The sequence below is a fragment of the Callithrix jacchus genome, chromosome 16 (assembly GCF_049354715.1).
Source record: "Callithrix jacchus isolate 240 chromosome 16, calJac240_pri, whole genome shotgun sequence".
Classification (NCBI taxonomy): domain Eukaryota; kingdom Metazoa; phylum Chordata; class Mammalia; order Primates; family Cebidae; genus Callithrix; species Callithrix jacchus.
Genome location: NC_133517.1, coordinates 28,430,759 through 28,450,715, shown reverse-complemented (window position 1 = coordinate 28,450,715; position 19,957 = coordinate 28,430,759). Strand labels below are relative to the sequence as shown.

The following is a 19,957-nucleotide window of genomic DNA, read 5'->3' as shown; positions in this document are numbered from 1 at the left end:
CATTTTTTCCTTGATAAGGAGCATGAAAGGGCCACCATTGTCTTCTGGGTGCACAGTGGGGGTACTGGTCTCTTCAACCTGATGTTTATTACTCATTTAATGACATCTGTGTCCTTTAAGCTCTGATCCATCACCTTGGCCACCATACAGTCATTCTACCCAGGAAGTAGAATTGTTTTGAATTGGGATTAGGAAATCAATTGAGACAACGGAGGCAATTGTGAGGCAGTCTGGAGTTTGGTTTGAGAAACTAGTGGTTTTTTTCCTCCTCTGCCATGTGGGTAAGTGTGCAAAAAGCAACTATTCCCCCACCTCCCTTCCTTTTCTTTGGAGACAGTGTCTCACTCTGTCACTCAGGCTGGAGTGCAGTGATACCATCTTGGTTCACTGCAACCTCTGCCTCCTGGGCTCAAGTGAGCCTCCCATCTCAGCCTCTCAAGTAGCTGGGACCATAGGCACATGCCACCATGCCTGGCTAATTTTTTGTAGAGATGAGTTTTCACCATATTGCCCAGGCTGGTCTCAAACTCCTAGGCTCAAGGGATCTGCCTGCCTCAGCTTCCTAAATTGCTGAAATTATAGGTGTAAGCCCCCATGCCCAGCAGCAGCTATGCCATTTTACACTCCTATTCACACTTTCATAAGTTGGTGGGCTGTCACATGGACTCCATTACTGTCTCAGAGGCTGGAGGCCTGTAAAGGAATGTTCTGTGTGTATACAGACACCAACTCTTAGATCATTGACCACTAATGGCGACACGATGGTGGGTGTCCAGGTGGGAAGAGAGCTCAAATGGCACTGCTGATAGGAATGCTGATACACATGTATGCCTGTTTTGTTCTTTTCCTTCAAAGGATTTGTTAGTTCACATGGGTTTTTGCATAATAATATGGTGTGAATTCTGAAATCCACTAAAATATATAAAAACTTAACAAAAATTCCATGAATTCAAAATTTATTATCATTTTGATAGGTTCAAGCTGTGTTGGCTTATATTTTGCTTGGTAAATGCTTTCTTAATAGTGAAAAATTAATAGTGCAAACCAGATTGCAGAGGGAATGTTTAAAATACTTAAAGGACAAATTGTTTTCAGCACTGACAAGCCCTGTAGGAGTGCTGTTTACATAGAAACAAATGACATGCTGCTTCTAAACCATTGGAATTCATTAATTAAATCAGATTTTCCCTACTAGGAAGCACTGAATTAGCTTATTTTGAGTGATTGTATGGTTTTTTGAGAGAATAAAACTGTACTTCTTAACATATTGTAATTAAAAAGAACACTTGGAATAGGGCAAAAAATCATGGGCTTTGGAATCAGAAAGTCTGAAATTGCATCACAGATTTTTAATTTAACCATCTTTGTAACTCTGGTTGGGTGGCTTAATGTCTCCGAACTTTAGTTTCATCATCAAATGAAGAGTACATGCTGACCTTTGTGAGTCTTTGTGAAGATACCACAGTTACCTGTAAAGCTGCCAGAACCACTCCTAGCACATAATAAGGGCTCATTAGTGTTTCTACCTAGACAGCCTTTGGATTGAGAAGTAAAAATGAAACTCCCACAGAAATACAATATCAGCCCACAAACTAGAGAGAACAGGAACAAGAACGGAGACCTGAGTAATGATAGTAACAGTAAAAATAACAGTTTCATTTACTGAGTACCAGCTATTCTTGAATCCCCCTTTTCATAGATGAGGAAACTGGAAACTCTTGTCCTTTATAATTTTAGTGTTAAATCCAATGACTTAAATTTAGAAAACGAAAACATTCTCAATAAAAATGATCTTAGAAATCATAAAATCTCTTTAATGTAAGTATCTTGAAAAACTTCATGTTTAGTAACCACTAAGAATTTTGTAGGTCTTAGGTACTGTGTTAAAAAAATTGCAGAAAGGAGTGGACTATAGAGTGAATGGCCACTTTACCCACAGCTGGCAAAAATACTGGTACGTTCATGACTTTTACTTCTCTTCCTATCTGTATGGATACCTGAAAACTAATGATTTCTTTAATTAAAAAGATTAAATTTGTCTTGTCTCTAGACTTGCAAAAATTAAGAATGATGGCCTTTTTTTTTTTTTACAAGTTTCTTTGAATTTCAAATTGCTAGCGTTTCTCAATGAAATGAAGATGCAACCAAACATTTCTTAACTTGGTAACAACTCTGTTTGTTTGTTTGTTTGATTTTTTTGAGACAGAGTCTTGCTCTGTCACCCAGGCTGGAGTGCAGTGGCATGATGCTCATGCCTCAGCCTCCCAAGTAGCTGGGACTATGGCTAATTTTTGTATTTTTAGTACAAATGGGGTTTAATCTTGTTGGCCAGGCTGCTCTTGAACTCCTGACCTCAAGTGATCTGCCTGCCTCGGCCTCCCAGAGTGCTGAGATTATAGGCATGAGCCACGTGCTTGCCCTTGGTAACAACTCTGGTAAGGATGGACTTTGGCCACAAGATCGTAAACTATCCCTATTTTACAGAGCATTCATGGGACATTAGAAGGCCACCATAAATAACAGTAGGTAATCTTTAAGCACATTAATAATTTTAACAAGATCAATGAACTTTTGTGAATAGTCTTTCACTTTCTTTGTTTTTCTGGTCAGGCAGGCAAATTGAGAATTTCCTTTTGTCAGGGAACATTTAGTCCAGTCTTGCTGCAGGCAGGCTGGGTGAGCAGCTCACAGCAGCCCACCAGGAAGGGTCAATGCCAAAACCAGCTCGGGCCTCCTCCCACCTTCTGCTGCACAAAGGAACCCTTGGTACTCAACGGCTGAGCCTCAGGAGTTTGTGTCTGCCTGCACTTCACTGCAGGTGCTGCTGCCCACCCTTGAGCCATCAGGCTTCTTTGCTGAGCTTTTATCTCTCCAGACCAGCCTCGGGAAATGGTGCTGTAATTACCTCTGAAAAGCTGTCAAGCAAGAGGAACTAGAAAGCATCCCTTGGCTTTTAAATTGCGTGGATATGATCAAATTCTTATTTTTACCAAAATTGCATTATAACAAATAACATAATCATTTTGAGGTTGGAAATACGCAGAAAAATCACAATTTGCAAATTGATCATTTTCATTTCTTTCCATTGGGGACATTAGCAAATGTGTAGAACTCAATATTTATAAGTGGACTTTGTTCAGACAAGACACTTAAGCTGAAAAGCAAGAAAAATCACTCTCATTATGGATCTTACTATCACTTAAGCTGAGAAGCAAGAAAAGTCACTCTCATTATGGATCTTACTATCTTGAGAACAAATAAACGAATGTACGTAGAAGAGAAACTTCCGGTGTCCTCCTAGCTTACTGAGGCTTAAGGTATGGATTCTTCTAAGCCAGACAATTCACTTACTAATGTTCTAATTTGTGAGTAGCTACAGTGTGTCCTGTATTTTGTAAAGAACTTTAGTGGTGGTATTAAAGAAATGACACAGCAATTGATTTGAAGTTGTTTTGTAATATAGTATACATACACATAAAAACAACTTGTAAATCAGAAACTTTTCCTTCAAAAATCTTTTGGTTTATCCTTCAAGAAGATGCATCATGCATTTGAGAAATATCTGGAGGGTTACTCATCTGTTCTTGTGACCATTTAAATACAGATTTTAAAAAAAGGACTGTGGAATGCACTTTGCCTCTTGATTTCCTTATGCTAGGGGTAGAAATGACTTCTTTTAAGTGCATTTCCTCAGATAGCAGTAAAGGGCCTGCTTGCTATGGGATGCTGCTTCCCCAGGCAAATGGAGCTGCAGCTTTATAGATGGGAGCAGAAACAGGACAGGCCAAAAAGCCAATGGTTTATCTGAAGGACTCTGTCCATTACCTCGTATTCAACTGGCATTACTTTTAAAAGGCAGCAGAGAATTTTTTTTAAGGCATTAATACAAGTGGCTAACAAGCACATGAAAAGATGCCCAACATCGTTAGCCCTCAGGGAAATACAAATCAAAACCACAATAAGATACTGTTTCACATCTACTAGGATGACAAGAAACACAAAGATAACAAGTGTTGATGGGAATGTGGAGAAATTGATTCTTCATATACTACTTACTGGTGGGAATGTAAAATGTCAGAGCCTCACTGGAAAAACGTCTGATGGTTCCTCAAAAGGTGAAACAGGTTACCATATGGTCCAGCAATTCCACCTCATATACTGAACGAAAATGAAAACGTGTCCAGACAAAAACTAGTAAATAAATGTTGACTGCAGCATTCTTAATAGCCAAAAGATAAAAACTACCTAAATGACCATCAGCTAATGAATAAATAAAATATCATATATCCATGCAATAGCATATTGTTTGCAATAGAAAGAAATGAAGTACTGATCCATGCTACAACACGGATGAATCTTGAAATAATTATGCTATGTGAAAGAAGCCAATCCCAGAGGATCATATACTGTGTTGTATAACTCCATGTATATGAAATGCCAAGAATAGGCAAATCTATAGTAACAGAAAGTAGATAAGTAACTTGCCTAGGGTTGGGAAAGTGGAGATGGTGGGGTGATGAGGTGATGGCTAAGGGACACAGAGTTCCTTTCTTGGGGTAAAGAAAATGTTCTAAAATTGTGGGGATGAATGCAGGCCTCTGTATACATTGAAAACCACTGATTTGTACATTTTAAATGGGTAAATTGTATGAGATATGAATTATATTTCAATAATGGTGTTATTTGAAAAAGGCATCAATGTATTAACTTATAGGACACTGCTGCTTTATAATATTCCACACTAGACTTCCTCACTTTGCTTGCTATCTGTGAGGAATCTCAGGTCAACTCCTTCTTATGTTTCCCCATCTGTGAGATGCCAATAACCACAGCAGACCACTCCATCCTCTTTCTTCCTCATAGGAACCCAGAGAGAACAAACATTTTGTCTCAGATTCACACTGAGAGGTCCTCCTCTCTCAGACACTCATGCTTTAAAAATTGGAGGCATTAATTGTGAAATCTGAAGGTTTGTAGAGTCAAGAGTATTCTAGTTGGCTTTTTCTTTTATAATACTGCATTTTCCAAAATTTAAAATATCATCTCACAATGTTCTTTAACTCACTGCAGCCAACCTCAAATGAATCTTGGGTTTTAGAACCAAGAACAGTGATTCATAAAAAAACAGAGGAAACACTGATTTGACTTATTTGTTCAGTTGATAATGATATAATACTTAATCTCCAGATATTATGTAGAAACAGATAGAAACATTTCATTCCATCAACATAGAAAGCCAAATCAGATTATATAAGCCTCTGAATTCTCAATTGACTTCTTCAAGGTCTTTTCGATGAGGCCCCTATTGATTTCGTTCAATTTAGTCTCAGGTTTTTTTCTTTGGTTGTTGTTGCTGACCTTACCTGGTTGCTAACTATCTTAGATTTGCACTGTCCAGTATGGAGCCACTAGCCACATGTGGCTCTTGAAAACTTCTGAGGTGATAAGTCCAAATGGAGAGCTGCTGTAAGTGTAAAATACACACTAGATTTATGATATTTAGTATAACAATATGAATATTTCCATATTGATTATATGTTGATATGTTGGCTATACATTATATAAAATACATTATTAATGTTAATTTTACCTGTTTATTTTTACTTTTTAAATATGGCTACTAGTAAATTTAAAATGTGGCTTGCATTATATTATACAGTCAGCCCTCTCTATTCATGGGTTCTGTACCTGTTCATTCAACCACCTGCAGATTGAAACTGTTCAAAAAAAGTTTCATCTGTACTGAATATACACAGACTTTTTTCTTGTTATTCTCTAAACAATTCACTGTAACAACTATCTTCATTGCATTTACATTGTATTAGGTATTATAAGAAACCTACAGATGATTTAGGGTATATGGGATAATGTGTATAGGTTATATACGAATACTATACCATTTTATATAAAGGACTTGAACATCCACAGATTGTGGTATCTGTGGGAGGTTCTGGAACCAATCCCCTGCAGATATTGATAAACAACTGTATTTCCATTTAACAGTGCTGGTCTAGATTCCTGGGCAGTTGATTTAAAGGGTCTGGAAGGCAAACTGACTCACCACCTGCTCAGTTAGTCTAATAATCTTTTTTTTTTTTTTTTAACCAGAAGCTATACTAGTCCTTGGAGATACAGAAACAAAACAGATCATGTATTTGCCTTTGTGCAACTTGTAGTTTAGTGGGGGCTACTGATTGACACATAATTGAATATGCTTAATAATATGGAAAATACAACAAAGAATATGGAAAAACAATATTGGGTCACAGCAGAGGACAGATAACTTGTTTGGGAGGGGCAATGGGAAGTTAGGAAAAACTTCCTTGAGGAGAGGTTGTTTAAGCTGAGCACTGAAATAGAAGGCCAGAAGCCTGAAACATTATGGTATGCACCAGTTTTGCTGAAGATTTGAAACCAAAAGCCGTCTGGAGTTGCTGGGATATAATGATGGAGGAAGAAATATGAGATGGGTGGAGAGAATGCAGTCTTGAAGGTCTCTTATACAAAACCAAATTTTATTCTACAAGCAAGGATAAACTTCTGGAGGGTTTATAGCATAACCATGTCAGGCATATAACCTAGGAAGCTACAGTGGAGGATGGATTCAGACTTAGTAAATATAACTGTATCATAAGGATCTCACTACTTTTAGTAGCCTTTGTGTGAGAGCTAGCCATTCAGGGTTAAAGAAGGATAATTTTTCAGAGGCAGGTGTGTGGAGGACAGAGTGCAATGGCCCTGAAGGATGCTGGTGGGGTCCCTACTGGAAAGGCCTCCTTGATCTAATGTGGGCACAGTCCATTGATGTGGAAGACACAAAATATATTTTCACTGGACTGAGGTGGATCTTAGCTGGGTGACCTTCCCTTTTCAATTATGCTTGTAGCTTGTTTGGATTATTGCTCTTAGTTTAAATGCTTGCCCTATTATCTTAGGCCTTCTAACCTGACCTATAATATTTGACCATGTCCCCTCCTGCCACAGTGCCTTTGTACATGCTAGTATTTCTGCTTGGAATGCTCTTTCTCCTTCTACTTCCTCCCACTTTTTTTCCCAATATCAGCTTAACCATCACTTTTTTGGGAGGCCTTATCTGATAACTTGGAGTTGTTCAACTTCCACTATTCTTATAGTGCCTAGCACAAGTTAGCTACATTTGCTCATTCTTCAATTGAAGTCAGTCTCATTATCTACACTGCACCTGAAGAGGACAGGTGTCCTGTATGTTTCTCCTCACCATTGGATCCCCATATTCTTGGCCAAGTGTTTGGCACTTAGCAGATACTTGGTAAACATTTGTTAAGTGAATGTATAGGTTTTATTGTTCTAGGCATTTTGGAAAATCTGAAAAAGTATGGCCCAGGGTTAGCATTATGAAACATGACATTCTCTAGGATAAAAATAAACATCAAAAGCAAAATTTTAAATATTCTTTTCCTAACACTTAAAACATATATAACTGACACTTACATATTATCTCAGATGTATATGCCCATTGTATATGTAAGAATGTGGGCTTTTACTCATTCCAATTTATTTTGCCTGCTTAAGAAAAATGCATGATATTAAAGGATAGCAGGATCCAGTTTAGGGAATGCCATAATAGCTTTCTTGACTAGGTTTGACTAGTCCAGGAAGCAATTAGATACTCTAAATAAGAAGTAAATACCCCATAAATAAGTAGATAAATATCTCATATGATCTGAAGCAAAATAGCCCTAAATAGTTCTAATTTAATTGGAAGGAAATGTTTCAGACTTACAGATGAGATGTTGTCACTTTTTTATTATTTTAAGAGAACAATATCTCATGGATAGGGAGAAAGGTAGATAAGAAAGCTGAATATTACAGAAATATCTATCTACTTATATGGAAAAACACTACTTAAAATTTTAACATAAGCAGAATTTGGAAGAAACTAGGAAATTCTTCATTCAAGTTATGTGAAGGCGCAGAGAAAGGGTTGTCACCTTAGATGCATACAAAAAGGGCATTTACAACACACTTTGAGGGAGGGGAAACAATAACTCTCAGAGAATTACAAGAATCACTTTATTAGCATTGGTTTTAGTCATAACATTCAAGATGGCTAACATGTATTTAATTCTTTCTCAGTTAAAAAAGCACTTTCACCGAATGATGCATGGCTTAATTCTCACAATAATCCCATGAATCAATGATTATTGTTAGTTTACAGATAAATAAACTGAGGCCTAGACATTAGGTTACAGTATCTTAGGTCAGGTTCTCTAGAGCCAGAGCCTGAGACAGGGATTCTTGTTCAATGATATATGGAATGAGTACTTTCAGCAGAAGGAGAGTGCGGAAGGTAGGATGGTGCAAAGGGAAAAAGAGATCCAGGAATATGGTCTCAGCTGAATGTCAGATTGAGCTTGATCCCTTGGGGAGCTCTGGAGCATACTGTACCACAAAGCTGGTCCCACCAGGAGGCAAGGGAACCAGTGTTTATGTGCCATGTCAGCTCAGCCACTGGCTGCTGCCGAGTGATTTCCTAGGTAGCTCCTCTTTGGCCTTCCATTAGCCTCCATGCCTGGAGAAGCAAAGAGCTCTGTTCTGTTGGCAGCCAACACTCTGAGCAGTTGAGGGAGCAGGGTATCAACCTGGTAAAGGGGATTGGGTGGCCGAGTGATTTCCTAGGTAGCTCCTCTTTGGCCTTCCATTAGCCTCCATGCCTGGAGAAGCAAAGAGCTCTGTTCTGTTGGCAGCCAACACTCTGAGCAGTTGAGGGAGCAGGGTATCAACCTGGTAAAGGGGATTGGGTGAAGGAGCTAAAAGTGTCTACTATAAGTGGCTGTCCAAGATAACACGTGTATCAACTATGCTTTGGAGCCAAACCTACTGATTGCAAGTCTAGTGCTCTTTTCAACACAATTGAACAGAAACCAATGATTTCACTCCCTCTCCCCTCCAGAAAAAGAGACTATTGCCACATGCCCACATGCTGAGGTGGAGTTTATTACACACATGGCAGTGCAAACACTCTCAGAATAGTCACTCTTTTGGTGCTACTGATTACATTGTGTTAGAAACTGTTATGATCACAGATGTATTTTCTGAGTTTTACATATGAGAAATTTAGAAGTGAAAAATCCACATTACTGAAAAAGTTACCTGATCAACTTTAGAAGTTACAAATGACTAAACTTCTAAAATGATGGGTGATTAAAAACCTTCTAGCACTTGCTCACTGTTGTACATTCATTTATAAAATACCTTTACGTAAAGAAATAAGACTGAGAAATTAACCATCAGATTCTATTGAAGTATCTCCACCATCCCGTGCAAAGAATGATTACATTTGAACCTATTTAGTTGTAGATGATCCACTGTAGAATATGGCTATTGATTGCTTTTGTATCTCACATAAACATTTAATAATATATTCTGCTATAAAACTAAGATTAATGTAATAGAACTACGGGGCCTGCAATATATCAACTGTAGTTTGTATCACAGTGGTAGAGGTATAAACAAAGGGGTAAATAAAATATGTAATGCTGCTGATGAGTAATAGAAATCTCTCTTTTGATTAGTGGGAAAGTACTAGAAATGGTCATGAAAAGCATGGTACAATAGTGAAAAGAGGATAATATGGATCCTAAAAGTTAAATCCGGGAAGAAAAACCTAGGAAATACATTCAAAATAGTATTTTTGAATACAGATCACTGCAGCCTTGATCTCCCAGGCTCAAGTGATTCTCCTGCCTCAGCCTGCCAAGTAGCTCTGAGCAGCCTTGCCCTCCCGGGGTTACGTGATTCTCCTGCCTCAGCCTCTCCAGGAGATGCATGCCACCGTGCCTGGCTAATTGTTTTTTTTTTTTTTGTAGAAACAGGGTATCCCTCTGCTGCCCAGGCTGGTCTCGAATTCCTGGGCTCAAGTGATTACCTGCCTTGGCCTCCCAAAGTGCTGGAATTACAGGCATGAGGCACCATGCCCAACCTCTATGTGCCTTTTTATATTTTACACATAACACACCAGATTTTCTCATATCTAATCAGGAACCTGTAATGACAGTGGGGAAAATCCTGGAACTCAGCAGTACGTGTTTTTTTCCTACAGCTTCTACATTAAAAAAGAAAAAAAGGAAGAAGAAAGAACACTTTGCTCAGTTCAGGCAAACATCAGCTCTCCCCTCCAAAGGAGTGGCAGCATCCTTGCTTAAACAAATTATGGCAATGGTAGTGCTGGAATCTTCCCTTCCCTTACATGGAGCCACCGGACAGTTTAGATCACTGAAACCTCAGTATGTAAACACTCAGTGAGAGCTCCAGGGTGGAAGTCAACTTGCCTGTTCCGGAAGGATTCGTGCCGCTTACGAGAAAGTGATGGAAGTTCAGTTGAGACATATACTGTATTTAGTTTTTGGAGGCGACTTCTGGTTCTGGTAACCATATCCAATTCCTTAGAAAGATTTAAGGTCATTTCACATTCCCCACATCAAAATTCATTTTGAACCTCAAATTATTAGACTAAGGCAAAATGAACGTGAAAATGTAATACAGTGCTAAATAGTACAGTACAGCCACTTTATCATGTATTGTTCTGTCACTGATTGTCTCAGACATCAGTGTCTTGTCTCTCCCATAGACTTCATTGTTTCCCAGTGGTGCCCAGCCTCAGGCTCGACACACAGGAGAAGTTCGACACGTACTTGAGATGTAAGGCAGTGGCGCAGAAGTAGAAATAAGGAGAGCTGGAGTTTTCTGTGGTTAACCCTTGGAGGGATTCTAGCTCATTCTATAGAAAAAGCCAATTTGATCATAAACTTTATAGGCTTTGCTGCATTAGCTTTAGCTTCTAGGAAGATAATAAAGTTTGGTGATCATGAACTCTTTTTATGGGATATACTTTAATGCCTATGTCTGGATGCCTTGGTTTAGTCCATGCCAATCACAGTAGAGAATTATTCATCGTAGACATAAATTGCAAGATGATAAGAGGAGCTCTATGGAATACTGAATTAGACACAAATACTGGTTTCCCAATCAAATTGACTATAAAGGAATTTTTAAGATTGATATTCATACAGAAGTCTGTCTTATATGATAATCACACACATGCACACATATCAATGGCAAGAGGTTAGAATAATTAGCCTCTCCAATTTATGCCATGTGTTAACTTTCTGCATCTCATTCAGCCCCAGGGTTATAAAACTATTCCATTAAATTTTCTCTTCAAGTATTCTATGCATTAACTGGAGTATGGAATTTATAGGATCCACACTCCATAAAAGTCTCCATTAAATAATTTCTTTCTATAAAACAGAATCTGAGTTGCATACCATAATTACTTATTTGGCTTCCCTGGGTAAAGGAACTTTTTTCAATTTATTAAATGTAAATGGTAGCTGGGTGCAGTGGCTCACACCTGTAATCCCAATTTTTTGGAAGGCTGAGGCAGGAGGATCACTTGAACCCAGGAATTCAAGACCAGCCTGGGCAACATGGTGAAACCCCATCTCTAGGCATGGTGGCAGGCACCTGCGATTCCAGCTACTTTGGAGGCTGAGATGAGAAGAGGGCTTGAACCTTGAAGGTTAAGGTTGCAGTGAGCCAAGATTGTATCCCAGCACTCAAGCATGGGTCACAGAGTGAGACCCTGTCTACACACACACACACACACACACACACACACACACACACACTCTCTCTCTCTCTCTCTCTCTCTCACACACACACACACACAAATATCTAAATGGCAAGAGCAATCCTAAATACCTTTAATTATACGAAATTAGATCTATATACAAACATCCCTGAAAATTTGCTGTTATTGCATTTAATATTCACTTAACAAACATTTTTCCTGTAAATCTGTTTGAGTTCTTTGTAAATTCTGGATATCAGCCCTTTGTCAGATGGGTAAACTGCAAAAATTTTTTCCCATTCTGTTGGTTGCCGATCCACTCTAGTGACTGTTTCTTTTGCCGTGGAGAAGCTGTGGAGTTTCATTAGGTCCCATTTGTCTATTTTGGCTTTTGTTGCCAATGCTTTTGGTGTTTTGTTCATGAAGTCCTTGCCTACTCCTATGTCCTGGATAGTTTTGCCTAGATTTTCTTCTAGGGTTTTTATGGTGCCAGGTCTTAAAAAAAACAAACAAGCCCATTCAAAAGTGGGCAAAGGATATGAACAGATACTTTACGAAAGAAGACATATATGAGGCCAACAATCATATGAAAAAATGCTCATCGTCACTCATCAGAGAGATGCAAATCAAAACCACATTGAGATACCATCTCACGCCAGTTAGAATGGCGATCATTAAAAAATCTGGAGACAACAGATGCTGGAGAGGATGTGGAGAAAAAGGAACACTTTTACACTGTTGGTGGGAGTGTAAATTAGTTCAACCATTGTGGAAGATGGTGTGGCGATTCCTCAAGGCCTTAGAAATAGAAATTCCATTTGACCCAGCAATCCCATTACTGGGTATATATCCAAAAGACTATAAATCGTTCTACTATAAGGACACATGTACACGAATGTTCATTGCAGCACTGTTTACAATAGCAAAGACCTGGAATCAACCCAAATGCCCATTGATAATAGACTGGATTGGAAAAATGTGGCACATATACACCATGGAATATTATGCAGCAATCAGAAATGATGAGTTTGTGTCGTTTGTAGGGACATGGATGAATCTGGAGAACATCATCCTCAGCAAACTGACACAAGAACAGAAAATGAAACACCGCATATTCTCACTCATAGGTGGGTGATGAAAAATGAGAACACATGGACACAGAAAGGGGAGTACTAAACACTGGGGTCTATTGGGGGGAAAAGGGGAGGGCCAGTGGGAGGGGGGGTGGGGAGGGATAGCCTGGGGAGAAAAGCCAAATGTGGGTGAAGGGGAGAAGAAAAGAAAGCACACTGCCATGTGTGTACCTACGCAACTGTCTTGCATGCTCTGCTCATGTACCCCAAAACCTATAATCCAATAAAAAATTTAAAAAAAAAAAACACAAACATTTGTTAGGTGTTCACTACTAGATGTCAAAACAGTGCTAGGTTTAGGATACAAAGACAGACTAGATACGGTCCCAGCCTTCACAATGCACATGATTCTGTCTGACAAATGAGGGGTGTTATAGATAACACCCCTTGATGTACCTTGATAGCCACACTTTGATTACCTGGATGCACAGAAGAGTTAAATGTTAGGTTTTGGATTCAAAGTCTTGGTAGGATCCCAGACTGCCTCCCAAGCCTTACGTTTCATGACAGTGATAATAGGATGACACAGATACCATGCATAGTTGAAGAGTGACTGAAAAGAAAAATGGATACCAGCAGAGCTCCTGCTTTTAAAGCATATTTTTGGCTAGCAATAAAGATACTTAACTTTCTCCAAAGCAATAAAGATACTTAACTTTCTCACTTTAAAAATCTATAAATTTTCAAAGAAGGGGAGATTTTTTAAAAAAAGTAAGCAGAATGCTGGTTTATATTATCTATTTTAAATGATGATTGGCAGATTAAAAGAGTTTATATTTAGGAAAAATGAGTTTTATATTCATACAATATGTGTGCTTAGCATTAGAAAGAACATTGGTAGAACTCATCCCAATGTCTCAGGCACAGTTAAAGAAGATGAAAACAGCTAGACAGTAGGGATAAGTTGTAGTATTCTTTACACTATAGGATGACTATAGTTAACAATCATATATAGTTTCAAATATCTAGAAAAAGGATCTCGAATATTCCCAACACAAATGAATGATAATGTTTGAGATGATGGATATGCTAATTATGTTGATCTGACATATTGTATCTATTGAAACAGCACCATGTATCCTACATGTACAATTACCTATTGGTTAATTAAAAAAATTTAAGAAGATGAAACCAAAGGGAATTGTGATTTAGATATTGTAAAATAAAAAATTGCAGGGCTGATAATGGAAAAACCTCTTTTTGTGGCTAAGAAAATGAGTCATAAATACTTAGCTGGGCCTAAAAGAAATAATAGATATTTGTATATTTATACCATATACTATATTAATATAGCATATATACATTATATATTGTTAAAGATGAAAATACTTAAAAATAAAAAAGAATATTAGATATAAAAGCTTAAAAAGTATAACTTAATGTTAAATTTTTAATTTCATTTTTTTGGGATATTCTAGTGAAAACATTTCCAATGGCTTGTAAGCTCTTTGAGGGTAGAAACTGAGTTCTTTTCATTACTGTGTATCTAGCATTTAGCAGTGCCTGAATCTTAATATGTTATCAACAAATATCTGTTGAATAAATAGATGAATTAATCAATGATTTGAATACTAAATTTTAGGAGAAAGGAAATGAAACTAGCCTTATTTAGACCTATTATATGTTATGCATTGTCTTGTTTTAGGTGCTTTACATAGGAAGTCACAGATCAGTCTTGAAAGGCAATGCTACTCAAAATGTGGACCATGGACTGAACCCATCTGGAAATCGTCATTAATAAAAGACAAGTACCAGAATTTAGAGTAAGCATTCAGAGTTTCTTTTACAGCAATTGTGACACTACCCAAATAGTCAAGAACATGACTATGTTTATCTCAACATATTTATTATTACTCTTTACAAAAGTATTGGTCCATAACAAATTGAAACAAAATAAAACAAAGGAGAAACTGTTCCTTCATCAGAGAGTTAAAAAAAACACTGCTGTAAAGTATGTACTACAATTCCAACTTTACTGATGAGGAAACCAAAGCCAATAACTCAAGTAGCCACGAAAGGCTGGGTGGTTGGAGCCAAAGCTCCAAGCCCTTTCCTATTTGGAAAACAAATCAATTTTGTAGTTAAGGGCTTAACTTTACGATCTATTACGATTGATAGAATGGAAATAGAAAGCAGTTCTTTTTCTATATTCCAAATGCAAATTGGGCCTCGCTGGTGTAGATAACAGCCTCCTAGCAGCATTAATATTTAGGATTCATGCCAGAAACAATGCAATGCAGGAGAAACACACATTAAATAACAGAAAGGGAAAGCTTTATGCAAGAGGGCAGGCCTGGCTTGTGATCTACCACGAGCTGTATGAGTGTTTAGGAAGAGAGAATTTGATACACTTCCCACAGAAACTTCTGTTCTACCGTAGCTCTCCCGTGCAGCAAATATCACTCTGGGAGAGACTATTTACAATGAGTTGGGGAACTGAGATGACTGACTACCTGGGTTACATGTGGAAAACATTCATCTACTGATTCTCTCAACTATTTGCCTGGAATATCTAGGATATTGTGGCGAATATATTTGGTGTTTCGTGCCTTGCTTTATTTGGACAATCACTTTTTTTTTGTATTTTCTTCAGTTTGAACATAGAGAAATTCTAATGACTTGTCAGAAAATCAGGGCCTCCTAGGTTAGTAGAAACAGATGAGTCCATCAAATGAAATTAAAATCCTTTACAAATTCAAAGTGATTTCCTATCGTTGGTTGGTTGTATAGATGCAAAAGAAAATATAGTCTTGACGTAAGAATACTTGAACTTATAAATGGGTTAACGAATATCTGGGAAACCAAACAGCTAAAGTAGCAACAAAGGGCCAGAAGATGTAAAGCAACTTCTCTGTAGAAGCACTGTTTGCAATCCTAGCAATTAAGATTTGAAAAGCCTGCAAGGTTGGCCGTCCCGGAGGTCCTATGTTGAAGCAGAGATTGGAAGACCACAAGGGGGCGATGTTGTAAAGGGCACTAGGTGGGTGCTTGTCTTTCCTAAGAGAACATTAAAGTTTGCTTCTGACCCCAACCTCTTCCTGAGAAAGCTGGTCTTGTATTCTGTTTCTTGAGTGGAATTCTGACCCAACTCATGAAATAATTTCACGTTTTAAAGGAGACTTTCGTCTTTGGGCTGGCAAAATGACTGAATAGGAACAACTCTGGTCTGCAGCTCCTAGCAAGATCAATGCAGAAGGCGAGTAATTTCTGCATTTCCAACTAAGGTACCCAGTTCATCTCATTGGAACTGGTTAGATGGTGGGTTCAGTTCATGGAGGGTAAGCTGAAGCAGGGTTGGGTGTTGCCTCATCTGGGAAGTGCAAGGGGTTGGGGAACTCCCTCCCCTAGCCTAGGGAAGCTGTGAAGGACTGTGCCATGAGGAATGGTACACTCCAAGCCCAGATTCTATGCTTTTCCCATGGTCTTCACAACCCACAGACCAGAAGATTCCCTTGGATGCCTACACCACCAGGGCCCTGGGTTTCAAACACAAAACTGGGTGGTCATTGGGCAAACACTGAGCTAGCTGCAGGAGTTTTTTTCCCATACCCCAGTGGCACCTGGAATATCAGAAAGAGAGGACTGTTCACTCCACTGGAAAGGGGGCTTAAGCCAGACAGCCAAGTGGTCTAGTTCAGTGGATGCCACCCCCACAGTGCCTAGCAAACTGAGATCCATCGACTTGAAATTCTCGCTGCCAGCAGAGCAGTCTGAAGTTTACCTGAGACACTCAAGCTTGGTGGGAGGAGGGGCATCCAGCATTACTGAGGCTTAAGTAGGCAGTTTTCCCCTCACACTGTAAATAAAGCCACCTGGAAGTTCAAACTGGGCAGAGTCCACCACAGCTTGGCAAAGCCACTGTGGCCAGACAGCCTCTCTAGATTCCTCCTCTCTGGCCATGGCATCTCTGAAAGAAAAGCAGCAGCCCCAGTCAGTGCATTAGAGATAAAACTCCCATCTCCCTCAGACAGAGCACCTGGGGGAAGGGGTGGGTGTGGACAGCTTCAGCAGACTTAAACGTTCCTGCCTACTGGTTCTGAAAAAAGCAGCAGATCTTTCAGCACAGTGCTCAAGCTCTGCTAAGGGACAGACTGCCTCCTCAAGTGGGTCCCTGACCCCTCTGCCTCCTGACTGGGAGTCACCTCCCAGCAGAGGTTGACAAACCTTTCATATAGAAGAGCTCCAGCTGGCATCTGACAGGTGCCCCTCTGGGCCAAGGCTTCCAGAGGAAGGAATAGGGAGCAATCTTTGCTGTTCTGCAGCCTCTGCTGGTGATACCCAGACCAACAGGGTCTGGAGTGGAGCTCCAGCAAACTCCAGCAGACCTGTAGCAACAGAGGGGCCTTACTGTTGGAAGGAAAACTAACAAACAGAAAGGAATAACATCAACATCAACAAAAAGGATGTTCACACAAAAACCCCATCCAAAGTCACCAGCATTAAAGACCAAAGGTAGATAAATCCATGAAGATGAGGAAAAACCAGCAAAAAGGCTGAAAATTCCAACAACCAGAATGACTCCTCTCCTCCAAAAGATCACAGCTCCTCACCAGCAAGGGAACAAAACTGGACAGAGAATGAGTTTCATAAATTGACAGAAGTAGGCTTCAGAAGGTGGGTAATCACAAACTCCACCAAGCTAAAGGAGAATGTTCTAACTCAAAGCAAGGAAGCTAAGAACCTTGAAAAAAAGTTAGAGGAATTGCTAAATAGAATAACCAGTTTAGAGAAGAACATAAATGACCTGATGGAGCTAAAAAACACAGCATGAGAACTTCATGAAGCATACACAAGTATCAATAGCTGAATTGATCAAGCAGAAGAAAGGATATCAGATTGAAGATCAACTTAATGAAATAAAGCCTGAAGACAAAATTAGAGAAAAAAGCATGAAAGGGAATGAACAAAGTCTCCAAGAAATATGGGACTATGTAAAAAGACCAAACCTGCATTTGATTGGTATACCTTAAAGTGATGGAGAGAATGGAACCAAATTGGAAAACACTCTTCAGTATATCATCCAGGAGAACTCCCCCAACCCAGCAAGACAGGCCAACATTCAAATTCAGGAAATACAGTGAACACCACAAAGATACTCCTCAAGAAGGGCCACCCCAAGACACATAATTGTCAGATTCAACAAGGTTGAAATAAAGGAAAAAATATTAAGGAAAGCCGGAGAGAAAGGTTGGGTTACTGACAAAGGGAAGCCCATTAGACTAACAATAGATCTCTCTGAAGAAACCCTACAAGTCAGAAGAGAGTGGGGGCCAATATTCAACATTCTTAAAGAAAAGAATTTTCAACCCACAATTTCATATCCAGCCAAATTAAATTTCATAAGCAAATGAGAAATAGAATCTTTTCCAGAAAAGCAAATGCTGAGAGATTTTTGTCACCACCAGGCCTGCCTTACAATAGCTCCTGAAGGAAGCACTAAACATTGAAAGGAAAAACTGGTACTAGCCCCTGCAAAAACATATGAAATTGTAAAGACCATTGACACTATGAAGAAACTTCATCAACTAATGGGCAAAATAACCAGCTATCATCATAATGATAGGATCAGATTCACACATAACAGTATTAACCTTAAGTGTAAATGGGTTAAATGCCACAATTAAAAGACACAGACTGTCAAACTGGATAGAGTCAAGATCCATCCATGTGCTGTATTCAGGAGACCCATGTCACAGGCAAAGACACACAAAAGCTCAAAATAAAGGGAGGGAGGAATATTTACCAGGCAAATGGAAAGAAAAAAAAAGCAGGGGTTGCAATTCTAGTCTTTAATAAAACAGACTTTAAACGAATAAAGATCAAAAAAGACAAAGAAAGGCATTACATAAATGGCCTTTAAAATAAAGATAAAAGGATCAATGCAACAAGAAGAGCTAACTATCCTAAATATATATGCATCCAATACAGGAGCACCCATATTTATAAAGCAAGCTCTTAAAGTGCTACAAAGAGGCTTAGACTCCCACACAATAATAGTGGGAGATTTTAACACCCCACTATCGATATTAAACAGATCAATGAGACAGAAAATTAACAAGGATATTCAGGACTTGAACTCAGCTCTGGACCAAGCAGACCTAATAGACATCTACAGAACCCTCCACCCCAAATCCAAAGAATATACATTCTTCTTAGTACCACATCACACTTATGCTAAAATTGACCACATAATTGGAGGTAAAACACTCCTCAACAAATGCAATGGAACGGAAAACATAACAAACAGTTTCTTGGACCACAATGTAATCAAATTAGAACTCAGGATTAAGAAATTCACTCAAAACCACAAACTACATGGAGCCTGAACAACCTGCTCCTGAATAATTACTGGGTAAATAAAATTAAGGCAGAAATAAATAAGTTATTTGAAACCAATGAGAACAAAGACACAACATACCAGAATCTCTGGGACACAGTTAAAGCGGTGTTTAGAGAGAAATTTATGACACTAAATGCCCAGAGGAGAAAGCAGGAAAGATCTAAAATCAACACTCTAAATCACAATTAAAATAACCAGAGAAGCAAGAGCAAACAAATTCAAAAGCTAGCAGAAGAAAAGAAATAACTAAGATCAGAGCAGAACTGAAGGCGATAGAGACATGAAAACTCTTCCAAAAATCAGTGAATTCAGGAGCTGGTTTTTTGAAAAGATTAACAAAATAGATAGACTGCTAGCCAGAATAATAAAGAAGAAGAGAGAGAAGAATCCAATAGACACAATAAAAATTAATAAAGGGGATATCACTACTGATCTCACAGAAACACAAACTACAATACTATAAACATCTCTATGCAAATAAACTAGAAAATCTAGAAAAAATGGATAAATTCCTGGACACATACACCCTCCCAAGACTAGACTAGGAAGAAGTTGAGTCCCTGAATAGCCCAATAACAAGTTCTGAAATTGAGGCAGCAATTAACAGCCTACCAACCAAAAAAAAGCCCAGGACCAGGTGGATTCACAGGTGAATTTTATCAGAGGTACAAAGAGGAGCTGGTACCCTTCCTTCTAAAACTATTCCAAACAATAGACAAAGAGGGATTTCTCCCTAATTCATTTTACAAGGCCAGCATCATCCTGATAGCAAAACCTGGCAGAGACACAACAAAAAACTAAAATTTTAGGACAACATCTCTGATGAACATTGATGTGAAAATCCTCAATAAAATGCTAGCAAATCAAATCCAG

General features: G+C 38.7%; 1 protein-coding gene across 2 annotated transcripts in view; it reads right to left on the bottom strand.

Moving 5' to 3' along the window:
* KCNB2 (potassium voltage-gated channel subfamily B member 2) overlaps positions 1-19,957 on the bottom strand; it is a 403,291-nt gene that overhangs the window by 75,724 nt on the left and 307,610 nt on the right. The gene's annotated exons all lie outside the window — the stretch shown is intronic.